Here is a 20,463-nt window from a genome sequence, read left to right as displayed (position 1 = left end):
CCCCCCACCATTGCTGGCAGCATGATAAAAAATTCAAAACCACCTTCACTCTAGAACAGAAGACTAGGAATATTGAACTGACCCATAGAGCTTCCATTGTAGGGTTTAGGAATTGGGTTATAAAAATCTATCTAGGTGGTACTATACGCAAATCCACATACATAGAGCCTTTTCTGATCTCTTAGGACACCTGCTGGTGGTGCAGCAGAGAAAGAGGGACTCTTACACACTCTCTGGTCATGCACTGGTCTTACGTCCTTTTTGGGGAAAGGTTATGGAAATGGTGTTCAGAGGACCCGGCGTTCTTACTTCACCACAATGATACATCAGTGAAGAGGGTACCACAGGTCAGTTGTGCGACATCTGGTAAATGCTGCCTGTTCGTGTGTGCCTCTGCAACAGAGATATCCGGAGGCGCCCACCTCTGTGGTTTCAGCAAATTACGGGAATAATGCTTATGGGGACCTCACTACTAGTATTCAGAATACTGAAAAAATGTTTCATGCTACCTGGTATTATTGGTTAGTCTCTAAGAATTATAATACATAAGCCAAGAGTGCAGCAGCCCATTCAATCCCCATTGCTCTCTATACCTATGCCCTTGTTCCCTGCTATTTCTGTGTTTTCTGTCTATTGTGTTGTCTACCAGTCAGGAACATGAATGCCATTTTTCAAGTTAATTCCATGGCCCCCACAATGGTTTGAGATGCTTTTTGATCTGTATAATTATCTGTTTTTGGCACAGTTTTATTATGCTACCTATGTAAAGTAAGTAGTTATGGTTCTACTAATGTTCATATATTGTATATTTAAAAACTACACATCAAAATAATGTTTTTTCTTAAAACATTCACATTTATTAAAAAGATTTACATTAAGCTGATCTCTTTTACATTTTTCCTGTACATAAAGAACTAAACCTTTACTTGTGAAGTTTGTACTGGGAAAGTAAATAGACTGTTATGGTCAAGTTCCTCTTCTAAAAATAGCTGAGAAATCCACTTTGTTTGATTTAAAAAACCCATTCCTTCTTGCCCAGGAAAGAACTGTTATCTTTTACACAACTTCTCAAGTGTATTTTTACAACAGAAGACTGCAGTTTTCCAAGGTCAGATGCAAATGTTCTAGATCCTTGCACATGAGATGACACACCAGACCAGTTTTCAGAAATTTTTTTTTGTCATTTCTTGCCCTGATCTTGTACACTAGAAGCTGAGATTATAGTATGTGCTGTACCCAGTTCAATTGTTAATGGAGCACTTGATGATGTCTGACCGACAGTTAAAAATCGCCGTCGTTTTGTTGGTGGTTGAGATGTACAATCTGGAAATACAGCTGGAAGAGCATTCTTTTTTTAAATATGTCTGTGAACCTCTCAGATCATAGGAATCGTGGGTAAAGTGGAGGGAACACACTCGAAATGTTCCTCGGGGACCTTTGACAATTCTTTTTGCCAGGAGTTCCAAGTCCCCAAAATCTTGCTTCATTTGCTGAAGCCACAGCTTTACAAGTTCCTTTTCAGTTGGAAAAACATGAAGTGTCATATCATCAGTCTTGTTTCTGGATGTGGTTGAACATCCTCTAACCATACACACTGGCATTCTAGAGAAGGTAAAAAAAAAAAGCATAATTGCTTACAGAATTTTCATTGTTTAACTACTTTTCAAGTACATCAATAAACACTAAAGAGAAATGCCAAATACAAATTTACTTTTACAAAGAAGTACTCACTTCAGATGTCTGTTTTGATGTAAATAAGTCTTAATTGTTCTTCAACTCTTTATTCAAAAGGCACAATCTTAAAAAAAATGCAGTTTGAGAATCAGTTAAAACAAATTGAGCACTTGCAAGTTAAAACAAACATGAGAAAGGAAGGGATTTTGCAAGTCGGACAGTTACTAAAAATGCTAGTTGCCTGACTTTAAAGCCGTTTTATGGAAAAGCCATGAAGACTGCGAGGTGTGACAGCAAGTCAATTACCACTTTCAGGAGAGATCAGTCGACAACTGTGCAATTTACTATTAATGAATCATGACATGGATGTATTGTTCAGTCAGAATTTATACACCAATTATAGACTACTCCTGAAATACTGTGCCAAAAAATCCAATCTAGTTTTACATTATGCTAATGTTTGTTCTCATTAAAATCTGACTGCAGACCAATAAACAATGACAAGGTCATATTGTGCTTAGCCACTAACTTTCTGGAGCTAAAGTTTTCGATGGAGCAACAATTATGCAGATCAATACTCCTGATTTGCTGCCTACTTGTTCTTAGCCAGTGACACAAGCAAAAAAGATCAACTAGCAATCACAAGGGAAGGTCAACTGCAGCATATGTATGTAATTCATTACAGGTTTCCATAACATAACTGGGTTTATTATTTGATCAAACTAAAAATTAAAAAAGGTCTGGAGAATAACCTCAGTAATAGAAAATGTCTCTCTCACTGCGAACTTGAAGAGTCACAATCAGACTACAACAAGCTGTCTGGAGAGACTCTCTTTAGCACACATGAAATAACCACCAATACATAACACAGGAGGCTGTTAAAAGACAGTGTGCAGCAACCGAAGCAATGGTCCAGATATAGAAAATATTTTTTGCATTTAAATGTATTTTTCTTAACCTTACCTTGAGATTTGCAGGCATCTTTTGACACTTAACTGCTAATGTTGTCAAGTTCTACAGGTTCAGATTTTATTCTACCAACTTTTAACGGAGCCCCCTCCGACTGTTCGCATGTTGGGAGTGCGGGCAGCATGGCTTCTGTGTACATTGTCATGCATTTAGCAACAAACATTTGAGTACAATGTTAGTGCTCAGACAACAGACAGTAGCAGTAGTGTCCTTACTAGGTATGGGTTGTAGTAATGAACCTTGGAAAGCTGGAAAAGAAGAGAACACAGAATTACAAAATATTCTGTAATGTTACTGAAACACGATGTTAGTATTTCACTTCACTGTTTTCTCCTTTAATCTTCATCTGATTGTGTATGGTACGTCTCCCATTGTGAATGAATTTATTGCACCAACTTAAATTTCCCCATAGATTTTTCTGTTTACTTTCCCTTTGTTCCAGCTGAGTGCACATTTATATTTATTGCCCTGTCAACCTCTCCCCCTATTTAGGTTCAACTGATATCCCAAATTCCTTGGTACTCCTATCAGTCCATCCATATTCAGGGCCCAAAGCACTTCTATTTAAACAACGGGCAAGGTCACGTGACCAAATTTTAAGTGCGATGGAAATGAATCCAGGAAATGGGAACGGGAATTGGAACAGAATTGGACATACAATTATACTCTGCAACTCCTATCTCTTGCCTTTGGACTGATTCATCATTAAGCATCCACCTGGACTCCAACACAACCTCTACTGCTGCCATTCTGAACTGCTATTTCACCAAGCCATCTCTGTGACTGACTCATCCTATCCCACTTCTGGAACTCAGCAAACTTATAAGCCTCACTACAACCCATATTACAGGACCTACTCTCATGGACTTTTTGCCACATTGTTTACTCGTACTCATATGGTTGTCAATTATCTGTTAAAATGTATTATTCACCCTGCACTCTTTTTGCTGGTTCTTTTCTCTCTCCTCTTAGTTTGATAACTCATTGTCCTTCTGCACCTTTTTTCTCTACTGCTACTTTCTGGTGACATCTCACTGAAACCCTACCCCAGTCCCTCAATTCCCTACACCCCAAGCAAGATACTCCCTTCTCCTAACCTCATTCCCACTAACCCTACCCATAAGTTCTTACCCCCTTTCTCTGGCAGTCTATGGAATGCCAGATCTGTTTGCAATAAACCAATCTCTATACACAACCTTCTCTCTAAATCTCTGCACTTCCTGGCTCTAATGGAAACATGGCTTTCCTCCTCAGAGTCTGCCTCTGCTCTCTCTTTTGGATGCCTGCACTTTACACATACCCCTAGACCTGACAACTGAGTAGGGGGTGGTGTGGGTCTCATTCTCTGACCTTACTGTACATACAGAGTCGTCCCTACCCCGCTCTCCCTCATTTTCACCTCTTTTGAAGTCCACTCTGTCCGTCTTTTCGGCCCCCTATCCCTTATTATTGTCGTCTGTCGTCTACCGCCCAACTTCATCCTTGGTGACTTTAATGTTGCAGTGGATTAGCCCAACCATCCTTCCTCAGCCAAACTGCTCTCCATTTCCTCCTCCTTTCGACTTACACAGAACATAAACGGCCCCAAACATTGCCGGACACACTTTAGACCTGGTATTTTCCAAACTCTGCTACCTCCACCCTCCTTGAAAACTCGCCTTTTCCTTATCACCTTCAACCTTTCGAACTCTTGCTTCACTTTTCCACATCCCAGACCTGGTCAATGGCAGAGAGATATCAGTAACATTGACCACAACTTATTCTCAAACTGCCTCTTGTCCCTAACCCCCACCCTCTCTAAAATCACATCTCCGAATAAAGCTGCCACACGGTTCAACCACACTATCTGGCTCTGGATAAAGTTTCCCCTGATAGTTTCCGCTACCCCCTGACCCTGGCACACAAACTTCATGGACTACAAAGCCAGACTACAACACTTAAACACTGAACTCACTGTCACCAAGCAAAATATTTCCCTGGTCATTTTCTCTCAAGCTTCCAACCCACGAAGCCTCTTCTCAACAATTGACTCACCCCACACCTGCTCCCCCCACAACTACCTTCTCTGCCCAAGTCATTGCCACCTACTTTAGAGATAAAATTGACAAAATTAGACAAGATGTCTCCGCTCACTGGGCCACTCCAACCATCCCCCCCCCCTCCCCCTCTCCACCTGTAAATCATCCCTGGCCTCCCACAGCCCTGTTACTGTGGATGAGGTCTTCTTTCTTCTCTCAATCTACTACCTGTCCGCTTGACCCAATTCCCTCTGATCTACTCCGTTCTCATTCCTCTACCCTGGCCCTGCCCTAAGTGAACTATTCAACCTTTCTGCTTTCAAACATGCCATTATTCTCCCTATAAGAAACTCTCAATGGACCCCTCCATACCTTCTAGCTACCGTGCGATCTCCCTTCTCCCATATGTTTCCAAACTTTTAGGGTGCCTTGTCTATAAAAGACTCACCGATTACCTGAGCACCAACTCTCTCCATGACCCTCTCCAGTCTGGTTTTCGAGCTGCCCATTCCACCGAAACAGCCCTTACTAAAGTGGCCAATGACCTTATCAGAGTTAGGTCTCAATGCAACTTTTTCCTCCTCCATCTTTCCTCTGCTTTTGACACTGCTCCACTGGTATTAGTGACACTGTTCTCTCTTGGTTGGCTTCCTATTTGCCTGAGCGCTCTTTTGAAGTTTCTTTCAATAGTAATTCCCCCTCTCCTCCCAGTTGGTGTTTCCCAAAAGTTCTTGGACCAGTTCTCTCTTCTCTGTACACATCCTGCTGATGACACTCAAATCCATCTGTCCACCCCTGACTTGTCTCCCTCAGTCCTGGATAAGGTCTCATGCTCATCATGCATGTCGGACAGATTTCAGAAAATCAACCTGGATAAAACACTCATCTTCCCCCCCCTCAAATTCCAAATCTAACCCCGACATATTCCTAACTTAACACTGTTATTCCTCCCTCCCCTCAGGCACATTGTCTTGTCGTCACCATTGATTCTGCCCTCTCTTTCAACTCCCATATTTACAACATTTCCAGGTCCTGTCACTTTCACCTACAGAGCATCTCCAAAATTCACACACCTTTCCCTGGAGACCACCAAACTCTTTGACCATGCTTTTATTATGTCTCATCTGGACCACTGTAACATCCTATTTTCTGGTATTCCACTAACCCGACTCTCTTATCTACAATCTATCACGAATGCTGCAGCCAGACTTTTCTAGAGCTGACCCAACTCTCTGGAATGGTCTTCCTCGTCCTATTCGGCTTGCTCCTACTCTCTGCTCATTTAAAAGAGCACTGAAAACCCATTTTTTCAAATTTTCCTATCCATCTTTATTTGGCTTTTGAAACCTTCACTACTTTCCACCACAACATATCTCCCCTCTTCTTATTGTGTGTTACTTCCCCCACCTCCTAGATTGTAAGCTCTTCGGGGCAGGGTCCTCTCCTCCTGTGTCACTGTCTGTATTTGTTTGTCATTTGGAACCCCTAATTAATGTAGAGCGCTGTGTAATATGTTGGCGCTATATAAATCCTGTTCAATAATATTAATATTATTATTATTATATGTTTCTCTCACTGCGAACCTGAGTAGACACTGTAAAGCCATGTCAGGCTGTCTGGAGAGACTCTCTTTAGCACACATGAAGTAACCCCCAACAACATAACAGGGGGTTGTTAAAGGACAGTGTGCAGCCACCACAGTAACAGTCCAGAAACAGAATTTGTATTTTGCATTAATTTTTTAACCTTACGCTAAGATTTTTCCAGGCGTCTATTGACACCTAAAGGCTAACTTTTGTTTTTTTTTAAAATGCCTTGAAAAGCTGCTTCTGTGCATACCCAAGATCAGAGTTGCAGAAAGAGTAGCCTGGAGCCTCCTGGGATTCATGACGTAGGTATCACAGGAGGCTCTGCCCTCCCATAAAAAAAGCATGGAGGGAGCACACTATATATAAAAGGGAACGCCACCATTCTATATAAAATAAGTATTTTGGCGATAGATGCGCTTTAACTGGTAATGTTGCTATAGGTTCTATAGTTGTTGTAAAAGTTCAGCTTTCATTCAACCAGCTTGTTGTAACTGAGCCCCCTCCTACTGTTTGCATGTTGGTGTGCAAGCAGCATGGCTTCTGTGCTCAACAGACACATGTACAATGTTATCACTCAAACAACAGAAAGAATCAGTACAGCCCTTACCAGGTGTGGCTTGTGGCAACCAATCTCAAAAAGCTGTAAAGAAGGAAACACAAAATTACAAAATATCCTGTGATGTTACGAACATATGATCTTCAATGGAGTTTATGTTTCTCTCACTGCGAACCTGAGCAGACACTGCAAAGCCATGTCAGGCTGTCTGGAGTGACTCTTTCTAGCACACATGAAATAACCCCCGATAACGTAACACAGGGGGTTGTTAAAGAACAGTGTGCAGCAACAACAGAAACAGAATATGTATTTTACATTCATTTTTTAACCTTACCCTAAAATTTTCCAGGCGTCTATTGACACCTAAAGCCTAACTTTTTATTTATTTATTTTTTTAAACGCCTTGAAAAGCTGCTTTGGTGCATACCCAAGATCAGAGTTGCAGAAGGAGTAGCCTGGAGCCTTCTGGGATACATGACGTAGGTATCCCAAGAAGGCTCTGCCTTACCATTTAAAAAAAAAAAAAAAAAAAAAAAAAGCATGGCGGGAGCACAAGTTTACTATATATAAAAGGGAACTCCACGATTCTATATAAAATAAGTATTTTGGCGATAGATGTGCTTTTACTGGTAATGTTGCTACAGGTTCTATAGGTATTGTAAAAGTTAAGCTTTCATTCAACCAGCTTCTTGTAACTGAGCCCCCTTCTTCTGTTTGCATGTTGGTGTGCAGGCAGCATGGCTTCTATGCTCATTGTCATGAATTCATCAACAGACACATGTACAATGTGATCACTCAAACAACAGAAAGAATCAGTACAGTCCTTACCAGGTGTGGCTTGTGGCAACCAATCTCAAAAAGCTGTAAAAAAGAGAACACAGAATTACAAAATATCATATGACTTTACGAACATATGATCTTCGCTAGAATTTTTGTTTCTCTCACTGCGAACCTGAGCAGACACTGTGAAGCCATGTCAGGCTGTCTGGAGAGACTCTTTCTAGCACACTATGTAAAAACCCCCAGCACAGTGACTTAATGGAGGCTGACAGAGGACAGTGTGCAGAAACCAAAAATATATGAACGTTATATTTACAAGTTAACAAGAGCATGGGGTATCATTATCATAACACAGGAGCTCCCATTGCTGGGTCAATAAGGGAGTCATTTATTAACTGAGGCCTGTCAGTTGTCTGATAAAAAAAACATTCTTCCATAGTCTCAAGTCAGGAAGTTTGTATGCAGCGAGTGTCAAACCTCATGTAACCTCTGACCTCCTAACAGACAACACACTTCACATATTAGCCATTCAAGCCACTGTTTTTTTAGCCACTTAGTTTAATCACAGCTCGTTACTTAAAATATTGTGAACCATAAATATTGATCTATAGCAATTAGTTATAACTTTGTGAACTAAGCCTAGGGAATGCAATGCTAAGTGGCATGGCAATGTAATACAATCCCCATAATGCCTACCCGTCAAAAATTTTTGTTTTCTTTTTGACAAGAAATAAATATATATGTGCCAAAATCCTCAGAGGTCCAAGGACCTCTCAGTGCTATAGATGGGGGTCGAGGTTCATCTTACTCCAGGCATTGTCAGTATTCCCACCCAGTCTTACACCCAGGAGATATGAGCATTTTGAGGTCATTCTCAAATTTAGAGCTTGGCACACCACAGGTCCTGTACTGACTTGGATGACATCACTGCTCTCAATTTATTGTTGCACACACCCTGTTGGAGCCATGTACTGGCTTTATAAGGAGACCTTCGTAGCACATGCAATGGATACAAAAGTCATTATTTTTTGCCATGAATAAAAATAATATTTTCATCCAAATGTACAACCACTGTGTTTTTGTTTTAGAAATAGTAAAAAAACAACAGGATATGGTACCCTGAAGGGCCTACTTGTGTAATGTGATCACTGATTACCCCAGAAGTCTGCCCTATAATACAATTTATCTATAGTTCCATGTAAAGCCTGAACACAGATTCCTGAATACAATTGCCATAGTCATACCACGTGTTATAATCCCAGCACCCCTGTGGCAATCTAAATTATAAGAAAGGTAAATACTGACAGCAGAACATACCGTCCGAAAATAGCATGCTCCATCCGGAGCTGCCGGGGGCACCATGAGGAGACCTCCTTTCACTCACACAGCCTGTCATGGCTTCTTGCGCTCCACCACACACAGCCTGGCACATGGACGTCAGCACACGGAGAAGCGCGGTTTCCGGCGGAAGTGACGACACCACCCTGCGTTGAGGAGAGAAAAAACCCGCGAACTAGCAATGTCTATGCTGTGACAGGAAGTGGGAGAGTCTGGATTTCTACCTCGGGCAGAAAAATGTATATGATGTGTAATGCTAGTCTCCTAATGTCTTTTTAGGTTTTTGGCCTTGAAGCAAACAAGACCTGCCTCTCCTTCCCTAGTCTGCTTACCTTGCGGAACCAATGTATTTTCTTTTTTAAGCTAGAAAGCGAATTAAATATTTTCAACATCAGTCATTTGATATACAGTACATTCAAGTCTGTGATAAGTCATTTTTGGAAAGCTGTTACTTCTCTCTGTACCAAAAACTTATAATTCTGTGCTCCTAGGAATAAACTAGTCATATTTTAAATAATTTAAATAAAACTTTGATTTTAGTTTCCAATACAAGTAGAAATATAAAACTTCCTACAGGTATAAGTTTCTAGTACTCACCCTAAACACAGTTTAAAGCGGCGTTTGCCAACATTTCGGACCTCACGGACCACTAAATTCATAATTTTAAATCCCACTGACCGTTAATATGAATTTTTGTAAAAAGATAAATACATTTGTAAACTATTGAACTCCCTAATGGTGGCTGACGAGGACGGTGGAGGCTCTGATTCATTGATTAGCTCATAGGTAAGTGAAGTATTACTATTGTTACTATTATCATTAGTTGCATTGTCTTTGGTATTACTGAAGAAATGCAAAATATTTGTTTGCTTTTCCTCACTCATTATGGGTTGATTTAATTTGAATCTAAAACCAAACAACAAATTATAGTTATCAAAGTCAAGCTATTTGATGCCATTAAATATAACAGTTAAAGAAAACACACAGGGTTACACTTCCCGAAAAGAGCATCCGAGAAATAAAATAAAACAATCGGCTGAGAATCGGTATTCACGGAGCGGGATGAGTGTTGTAATGGTGGGAACCATACTGAAGCGTATGTCTGAGCAAGGGTTGTCTCATATAACTTAAGACTACACTGACGTCACGCTGCACCTCTCCTGTTTTTCTGTCTCTAGTACACCATGAATTTAGTGCAATATAAAGGTGAAAATTGTCATTTAGATAATAAGAATTTATTGAATTATTTTTATTTTATCATTAAAAAAACAAAAAAAAATGCAAATAATGTCCAAATTTTTCCATCCTGGCAGATCAACAAACGGCGAACGATCGTAGTGAAGGGAAGAGAGCGCAGTAGGGTACTGCACTCTCGGTTTACTCCCTCCCCTCTCCAATAGAGCAGAACAGCGTTGTATGTACAGCACTCGTTTATGCATCATGCAGTCCATTGTCATTGGAAAGGATCGTGAAAAATCCTTTCCAATGACAAATATTGCAGATGTGTACTCAGCCTTATTCACTGCCACAAAGATGGCTACTTTCTTGTTCATTTTAGAGTATTACAAAGCTGTCAAGAGGGTCTTGAAAGGACATTTTTAAATTAAAGAGATGGAGATGATTTGCACTGGTTGGACACTTATGTCCATATGCTACCACTAGGTGGCAGCAAAATACCTAGACAGGACTAGATATTTTTTTCTTGAAAAAAGTTCTACTTTAAAGCTGAGATCACACCTAAGTATTTTCTCATTAATGCTTTTCCAGTGAAACAATATGTGCATTGCCTTGCATAAATGTGTGTTTTCAATGCATAATGCAGTGCACCTTGTATTTGATGTCAACACATATAATGTTCCCTGCTCCATCCGAACCCATAAAAAGCCTTAAGACAAAAGCTTATGGATCTAGGTTGATATGTACTGGTGGGGGAAACCCCTATAAATCAGATAACATCATGCTTGGCAACAATTCCAAGCCTTTGCATCCCCTTGCTAGTTGGGGGTTCCATGGTGTAATGGAGAGCACCCTGGAATCTGAATTCAATGATCTAATTTATATCTATATCTATTTTGCTTACTATTCCTTTCTGATTGCAAAATCACATTGTGTGTTACTGCCACAAAAGACATTCAAAACTAGCAGCTGCCCCCATTCATTCATAAAGCAGTGCCCCCACAAGTGAAACTTATTCTGAAACCACTTCAGATATGGGACTTGGTTCAGTACACTTAAAAGGTCAGGTTTTGACTGTCTCAAATTTCACTGGTTGCTACTGATCACACAAAACCTTAATTAATTCTATTCTGTTAGGCAAGGGGTACCTATCTCTTTTGGTCTATTTTGCTAACCTAAGATGAATTTAGACTAGGGTCAGGATCTCACTGTGCCTGTTGTTACTGAAGGTAGCCTTTTCAGTGGCTGTTCCTGAAGCTAGAAGAGTTTCACACATTATATCTTTGAGCCTTTTACCAACTTTCTTCCAGACAGGACACTCATATTGCTTATTAGTTATGTCAACTTTACATCTAATCAGGAGACTGCTCTCCACATTTGTCTCCAAACAAGGCGGCAACCTAGTCTTCTGTTCACACGTTGGGCCTGATTTATTAAAGCTCTTCAAAACTGGGGAGGATCCTGAAACTGGGCCACCGCAAACACAGGGAACACAGGAGACACTGGAAGCAACATCAGGCACAGGTGACACGGGATACACAGGGATACTGCAGACACAGAGGAACACTAAAACAGCACAAGGGAACAGACAGGGAAACACCAGACTTGGTAATAAGGGGTTAACACAGGAGCTGAACAAGGAGAGCAATGAAGTAAACAGCAGCTGTATAGAAAATGCTCAGCAGAACTAGGGGGCTCTGCACTAGTGGAGACACATTGCATGAATGCTGAGTGCTGTGTCTGAGCCAGCTAAATAGCCAGGGATGATTAAGAGGCTATTTCCTGAGTGGCCTGCTGGTTGGGCGAAACTGATAAAATATGGGAAAGCATGCAGGCCCAAGGTCAGTACTGCTTGCATGCGCAGGAGAGAGGCACCTGCTCTTTAGTGAGAAAGAAGTAGGTGTGACACTGCATATGAAATTTGTGCTGGCTTTTCCAGTGACACTGCCAATCTACTCAGCTGAAGGCACTAATTTATCTTTCACATCCCTGGTTGCAGCTCTTATATATGTAACAGCTTTATCCTGGAGTTTGTTATATTGGGAGTGCTGGCAAAAATTCTTGGAATTGTTGTTATCATTGTCTTTCTTCACCTGACTAAGGAATAAATCTCCTACCTTTGGCATATGGATTGTCTTCAATCTCTCATCCTCATTCCTGAAGGCTCACTCAGATGGATGGCTTATATCATTTGATGTCTCCATCTGTATCACCCAACCAATTATGGGTTTAACTTTCACTGCAGTGGTATCAACCTCCATGGGTGATTGTTGTTCTCTCAGGTAAAAAGTTAGTGCCTTATCCAAGATAATTTTGTGTTTTCTTCATGCTTACTGTAACTTTATTTTTCTGCTTTATATCTGTTTTTTGAGTGCTTATTTGAATATTTCAAAATTCTTTAAACTCAGAAGGCATCATCCATGTGCAGTCAGTTCCTGTGACCCTTCACACCTGTTTAAAATTAATTGCCCAAATACACATATAGATGTTCAGGACTTTTCTGGGACCCCCGACATCCCCTTTCTTTTCTGTTCCCTTCTGAATGCAATTATATATTGTTATGATTACAATCTCCTATTAAAATTGTTACTTGGAATGTAATAGTTTTAAGGATTCCTTGGGTGTGGTCTCAAGTTCTCAGTCATTTGAAAAAGCTCCACATAAATGTTGCCCTTCATCTTAAGGAATCAGATTTTATACATATTGTCACACTTACCTGTTCCTCACTAATACACAGGCATCTCTGTCCTGGCATGCGGGCAGTTCTGATGCTGGGCGTGCCTCCGTTTCCAAGCTTTATCGACTCCATACATGCCGCTGGCCAATCAGAAAATAGCCTCTTGATCAGCCCTAGTTAGCTCTCAGGCTGCACTCAGTGTTCGTGCAATGTGTCTCAAGACCCTAGTTCTGTGAGCTAGTTCCTGTTCACCTCGTGCTTAATTCAGTGTTTCCTCTGTACAGCTCCTGCGTTAACCCCTCATTGTCTAGTCTGTTGGTTTCCAGCCAACTTCCCTGTGCTGTTCCAGTGTTTCTGTCAGTCTGTGGATATCCCTGAGTCTCCTGTGTTCCCTGTGCCTGCAGTGGCCCCTGTGTCACTAGTGTCTGTCTCCTGGATCCCTGGCAATTGACCCCTGGCGTGTGACCTGATCTCTCTTGTTTGCTGCCTGTCTCAACCCTGGCTTTCCTCGACTATCTGCCTGCCTTGTGATTTTGTACCGTGCTTGCCCACCTTGGTGTGCCCAAGGAGCGCAACACCCTCACCATCAGAGGCTCTGGAGAAAACCTGGTTATGACTTAGACTCTGCGCCTTGGCCCTTCTTGGGGCTCACATCACCTCCATACCAGCCACAGCACCCCTAGTGGTCCTGTCTCTCTGTGCATGACACATATGCATAAAGCAACCTGCTGCTTTTTTACAAGAACTTTTATGGACACATATATTACTAAAAAATTTTATACTAGAATGGGCGCTGGGCATTGGTAACTTTAACTATCAACACCAAGGGATCCTAACTATTAACTCTATGGCTCCAAGGCTGCAACAAAGTTTTTTTTATTATTATTTATATTATTTTATTATGCATTGTTTCAGATTTGCCAGTCAGACATGGCTCTATCAATAGAATAGAATTGAATGCAGTTGTGTGTCCTGCTGAGGACAGGGCTTTTTCTGACCATTGACTATCCTGTCCTTAGTAAAATACATATGGATGAGATCCTTAATAAAGATGTTTACTATCACAGATGACCTTCATCCTCCGAAGAGAGACTTTAGACATTTTTCCCCATAGACATTGATCTTTATCAAGATTTAGCTATTAGATTAGTTTTTGATGTTCAGTTGAGCATTAACTATGGCCTCCTTGGGGGAAATTGACCTGATGGTTATCTTGGACCAACTCCAGTGTTTTTTTTTTTTTAAGTTTTTAGTGAACAGGTAAAAAAACAGAAATAAAAAAAAAATGTGATCCAATAATCCAGGTAAGTCCTTCTGAGGGTTATCTAAAAATTTTAACATATCGTCAGTAAATGTTGCTAACCTAATTTGTTTACTATGGATAGGTACTCCTTCATATATGCTATTGCTTTGAAAAGATTTTGCCAGGGGTTCTATTGCCAAATGAAAAAGAAGTGGTGAAAGCGGGCATCTTTGACGTGTACCTCTACCTAGTTGAAAAACCTTAAATAATGCAACAGTTACATATACTTGAGCCAAAGGACAAGAATACATCGACTATAAAAATATGGTTATATAACCATGAAAAACAAATTTTTGTAATACTGCACGTAACCAATTCCATTCAATGCTGTCAAACTCCTTTTCTGCATCCAGCGTCAACAAAGCACCTGAAGCAGAAAAGTCGCCCGACAGCCGAGCCTGTTCTAACACACATACAGTTTCCTAATATTTGTAAGTTGTGGATCTCCCCTTCACAAAACCTGATTGGGCAGGGCTGACCAGTTTCGGAAGAAGTTGAGCCAAGCAATCAGCCAATATTTTTGTTAGCAATTTAACGTCCTGGTTAAGCAATGAGATCCAGTGGGTCCTTTTGCTTCTTAGGTAATACTTTAATGTAGGACAACAGTCCCGTTTGCGGGTTTATAGACTTAGTAAACATCTTGTTTTACAAAGCTGATACGATGTCATTAGCTAATATTTTAAAAAATTCATCTGGTAGTCCATCCAAACCAGGTGCTTTTGCATTGTTGGTTTGCTTGATAGCTGCTAACACCTCTTCCAAGGTAATATTTTAATTGAGGTGGAATAACTCTTTTTCTAAAAGACAGGGAAGAGTCAGTTGATTTAAAAACGCTTGACTCCTAGTTGTATCATTATTTTGAGCAAATTAGAGATTTATAGAATGAAGCAAAAGCAGAGGCTATGTCTCTAGGTGAACGTTGAATCTTGCCCAACTGATCTTGAATTGCTGTTGTATGTGGAGGTGCATGATAACCTCTTGCCAGATTTACCAACAACCTTCCCGGTTTATTTCCATAGCAGAAAAATTCTGCTGCTCGGTAGGACCTGATTGTTGCACTGTACTGGCTGATCCAAAAGTCGCATGTTCTCTTAGCTTGTACCCATACATCCCGATCTTGGAAAGTCATGGATCTCTTGTAGGTGTCATAGGCTTGCCTCGCTTGATTACAAGCTGTTATATAATTATGTAGGGTTTTCTTTTTTAAAGTGGCCACGTGCTAAAAAAGGTCACTGCCTTGGCTGATTCCCAATATAAACGTGGATCTGATTTATGTTGAGCATTATGATATTCAAAGTCCAGCCACCAGTGTTTGAGATACTTTTGGAAAGATTCGTCTTTAGCTAAAAATTAGGGTAACCGCCAAACAAAATCTGACTTGTTCAAAAAGCCATCCGCCAACACCACAGAAATTGGAGCATGATTGGATATTACTAGCGGGTGTATATCTGACGTATCAATTTGGGTTAAGAGATCAGCAGTGACTAGAAACGAATCTATCCTGAAATGGTAGATCGAACAGCAGATACATGTGTATAATCCTTTTCCAGGGGTTGTACAAGGTAGATGTCTCAAGATATCTATTTGTGATGAAGATGAAAGAAATAATTGGAAGGATTTATCATTTGCAGTTGTAGTGCTAGTGACCACAAAACATAAACTATCAGACTGTCACAGCCGAGCAGTCCCATGGTAAAAAAGATCATTATATATGTCCAGTGGTTTTATGTTTTGGGCTTAGTGATAGGGGTACCCACCTGCCAATTGGCCTTTCACCGATGTCTCCTTTTCTGCCCACCTAAAGATATGCTGGCACAAATATTCTTCAGGTAATGCTCAACATATTAATAGCCCAATACTCTTTTGGGAGGACGCTAAGGCGTATTATAAGTAAAGATCCTGCCTATGCCACCTCCAGAAAGACGGAGGTACTATCTAATAAATGAATGCTTGCAACCAGGACTGTCAGGCATATCACACGTAGAAATCTGAATGAATGATGCTAATCGGTTTGCATGGGTATGTGCTAAACAACTTTGTGATCATTGGTTGCTGCAGTATATCCAGCATATTAAGGGCTGGAGAGAGGCTAATTTAAATATAGCAACAAGGCAGAGAGAGTCTTGGTGAATTTGTCTAGAGGAAACATTTTATTTCTCATCTCACAAAACTCAGACATGAACAGAGGTTTATCCATTCATCATCACAGGAAATCATTGAAATCTTCAAGTGTTTTTACAAAAACTTAATAAGCAAAGAAAGGCATTTTATATTTATTCACTTTGCTCAAGTTTTGCTCTCAGGACCCCAAGGGAACTTGTCAGAGTTGTCCCATATCACCATGGACCGTTTGGACCATTCACTGGAGAAGTTGTCCTTGTTTGAAAGTACAGTATTTCTATAGGAACGATGTTATTCTAATGTTGTTGAATCCACCTTAGTAATTGCAAGGTCTGCTGACCTACATAAATTGGTTTGGCTCCTTTTTTTTGGACCGTGCATCTGTATAAATAAAAGTGAAATGATGTTACTGAGAGGGAACTTATCTCTGGGGTGGCTGAATAGTACAGTAAAATACTTGTTGGAGACCAGATGTTGAATTGATTTTTTGGTTAAAATGTTATTGGCAAAACTTGTTTGAAATTTTGCATCAACCACTGTATTAAATAGGATGTGGAAAGTCGGGTCTTAAAGCAGAAAAAAAGGCCAATGTCAGATGAAAGGTAAATGCACTTTTTACAACCCAGCCTGGGTTTAACATCGTGCAAGTTGCAGGTTTTCAAAGGAGCTGTAGTTTTGAGAATTTACCATGAGAGGGCAGCAAAACACAATCATTTATGAAACACTTCGTAGCTGAGAAGCTTTAATGGTTCTTAAACCATTCCCACCATATATCACAGTTGCATATATTTTAAAGAAGAGTGTCTAAACTACCTTAGAAAAAAGTCTTACAATGATTGCATCTCTTAGAGATGGACTCCCTATCCTTATGCAACACTAGCTTGTAATAGTTACAGGCCAGAAAAATGGTTTTCTAGAAATTTGATAGGCTTTTTGTTTTGTTACTACAGTATTTTGTTTGAGTTCTTAAAGTGGAACTAATAATAATAAAAAGTGGAACTGCAAATAATAAAAAGCTTTGAACAGGCAATATCTTAATCAATACCACTTTTGAACAAATTTTTTGTTGACTTCAACTTCTACTTACACACGTCTTTAATGTCAGAAGTTGAAAAGAATGCTTGGTTATCATTCAAAGCCATTGTCAAGGACTGTCTTGGAAACACACGAGCAAAATTTTACACAGAAATTGTCCAGAAACTCTTGGAGAGCTGCAAAATGCATCAAGGTGCATTTTCTCCATAGCCATCTTTCTAACATCCCGGAAAACCTTGGTGCAGTGAGTGATGAGCAAGGTGAACGATTCCACCAAGATTTGAAGGTCATGGAAGGACAGTATCAGGGTAGATGGGATGTACATATAATGGCTGACTATTGTTGGAGCATCCGGCGGGATTGTCCAGACACTGAACACTCCAGAAAAAGCTATAGGCGTAAATTTTTACCTTAACCACTTACCGGTTTAATTTTCAAATGTTTTACTGAAAAAAAATGTCATAGAGTAACAATAAATCCTTTGTATGAACAAAAGAAATTTAAATAAACAGTACATTCAAGATTTTTCATTTTTTTTATTGTATGTACAATGTGTATGTTTTTTGACAAAAATGGAGGGTACCCTGTATCATAAAAACTGAATGTGATAGCAAAAAACTGGGGTCATTTCTGGATTCGCCACCCAAAAATGAGTAAAAAACAAGTTTAAGATCTAACTCAACAAAAAATGCGTTCCCCAGTGTAATTTAAACTTACCTTCCTATTTGCAGCATGCTTCTTCTTACTCTGTTGGGGGCACCATCATCACCTGGTCCACTTTCAGGTTTAGGCTCTTCAGCCATCTTGAATGGCTGGAATGAAGTCCTGGGCACATGCATGGGAGTTCTTTCCCAGCTGCCAAGGATATCTGGATCACATACAAACAGCTCAGTTTACATACAGAAAAAATGCAAACATTCAGATAAGTATATTTTATTGTTACATTGCCTGTCCCTTCCACACTGATCAATCCTGCTGCTTGCAGTTTTTTTATTTTAAAATTAAAGTTCCACTTAAGCAGAGTTTATCACTAGACAGCACATTGTTTTACTCTTAACCACAAATGAAAGCATGAATAGTGCAGCTGAAGTGATAGTGAGCATCACTAAGGAGGTGCAGACTGTAGCAGCTGATGCTAAAATGATTTTCTAGTCCCAGGCTGTCCAGGTAGCTGCCCAACAGCCCCCATGATCCACACATACATATATATATACATACACACACACACACACACACAGACACACACACACTTCATTAAAGATGTATTATAGAACTAAAAAGAGTTATTTTGCAATAAACTTTTCATCCCTCTAAATGATTAAATTTATTATTTTGAAAATTGCATATAAGGAAGAGTTTTTTTGTGTATAAATTTGATAGGGGAGGTGCCATTTGGCCATATAATTTCAGCTATATCTCCCTATATGCCCTATTCATCTCCACCCCAACAAAATACTAACACAGCAGGTATCCAGCACATCTTCCTAATCCTTCTTTTAGCAGCTATCCTTCATATCTCTCCCCTCCACCACTAATCAGCAGGAACATGTTTGTTTAGAAACAATTATTTTTAAGTTTTCTTATGGGAAACAAATCAGTGGGTTTAGTTCTGCTTAAGGAAATCCAATTATGTGCACTTAAAAGAAATAAGAAAACATTTGTTTTTGACTATATAGCCTCCCACGCTCTGCATTACCACCCATTTAGTGAATATGATTCTTTATTGAATGTTGCTTCATTAACTCAAACTAATCTAAAAACTTATCTATTCCAATTTATTGAACTGTTGTGAAGAAATTACTACCTCACCAACTACTGCAAAACTGCACTGTGAGGTTTTATACTTTAATATTAGTTTTCTTATTTGGGATTTTTTTTTTTAAATAAAAGAACTAAGTAAACGCAGGTATCGGGTATAGTTAGGTCCATAAATACTTGGACAGAGACAACTTTTTTCTATTTTTGGTTCTGTACATTACCACAATTAAATTTAAATGAAACAACTCAGATGCAGTTGAACTACAGATTTTCAGCTTTAATTCAGTGGATTGAACAAAAAGATTGCATAAAAATGTGAGGAACTGAAGGCTTTTTTTAACACAATCACTTCAATTTAGGGGCTCAAAAATAATTGGAAAATTAAAAAGCTGAAAATAAAATGCTCATTTCTAATACTTGGTTGAAAACCCTTTGCTGGCAATGACAGCCTGTAGTCTTGAATGCATGGACATCACCAGATGCTGGGTTTCTTCCTTTTTAATGCTCTGCCAGGCTTTTACTGCAGCGGCTTTCAGTTGCTGTTTGTGGGCCTTTCTGTCCGAAGTTTAGACTTCAACAAGTGAAATGCATGCTCAATTGGGTTCAGATCAGGTGACTGACTTGGCCATTCAATAATATTCCACTTCTTTGCTTTAACCGCCCTAGCGGTATTCCCGAGTATGACTCGGGGTGGATTTTCCATGCAAAAATCGGTATTCCCGAGTCACACTCAGGGTACCTAAAAACGTAATAAAACCCCACTTACCTTGCTCCGTTGGCGTCCCCCTTCTTCCTGCTGGTCACTGCAGGTCCTGAGGACACGTCCTCCTCCTCTGATCTTCAGCCGCAAAGTGCAGAGACGTTTTACGGGGTTTCCCGGTGACGTCAGTGCATGTGTCTGTGCGGGCAGGAGGATCGGCGGGAAATTCAAAAAATTTTGTATTGGATTCAATACAAAATAGCTGTATTAAGTCCAATAATATATATGTTATATATGCTGCTGTACAGTTATATTACATGTTTAACTATTTTTTTTTTAACAGACTTTTGTGTTTTTTTTTAACTTTTTTATTTGGGTAAATGTTTTCATACACATACAACCAACAAATATCAGAAAAAAAGAAAAAACAACCAAAGGGGGGAAACATAATAAGGGAAAGTAGGGGAAAACTCACATTATCTTATCTGAAAACAAAAGTTTTTGTAGATCAGCCAGAAATATTGGTTATGTACCATGTCGAATATTTAAAAGAGTTGAGGATCGAACTTCTATCAGAGTCCACAAAGTCAAAAATTTGTACCAATGCTGCAAAAAATGAGTTATAGAGTCATCTCCTTGTATTTGAGCATTGAGCATCTAGCATCTCTCTGTGAAACAGGACTTTCAGGGAAGAGATAACTTGTTCTATACCAGGCGTTTGGGATTGTATCCAGCTATGCATAATTACTCGCCTGGCGGCCAAAAGACA

At 39.8% G+C, this 20,463-nt stretch overlaps 1 long non-coding RNA gene across 1 annotated transcript; it reads right to left on the bottom strand.

Annotated features, from left to right (window-relative positions):
* Nucleotides 1–834: 834 nt before the first annotated feature.
* Nucleotides 835–9,061, bottom strand: LOC140328590 (uncharacterized). Its single transcript, XR_011920310.1, has 6 exons — nt 8,904–9,061; nt 7,635–7,667; nt 6,858–6,890; nt 2,638–2,891; nt 1,732–1,798; nt 835–1,602 (listed from the first exon to the last, which is right to left on the bottom strand). It is a non-coding gene; the product is annotated as an uncharacterized lncRNA (long non-coding RNA).
* Between the last annotated feature and the right edge of the window lie 11,402 nt (nt 9,062–20,463).

The sequence above is a fragment of the Pyxicephalus adspersus genome, chromosome 4 (genome assembly GCF_032062135.1).
Source record: "Pyxicephalus adspersus chromosome 4, UCB_Pads_2.0, whole genome shotgun sequence".
NCBI classification, from domain to species: Eukaryota; Metazoa; Chordata; class Amphibia; order Anura; family Pyxicephalidae; genus Pyxicephalus; species Pyxicephalus adspersus.
Note: the sequence above shows the minus strand (reverse complement) of the source record. Positions and strands in the feature narration are given on the sequence as shown.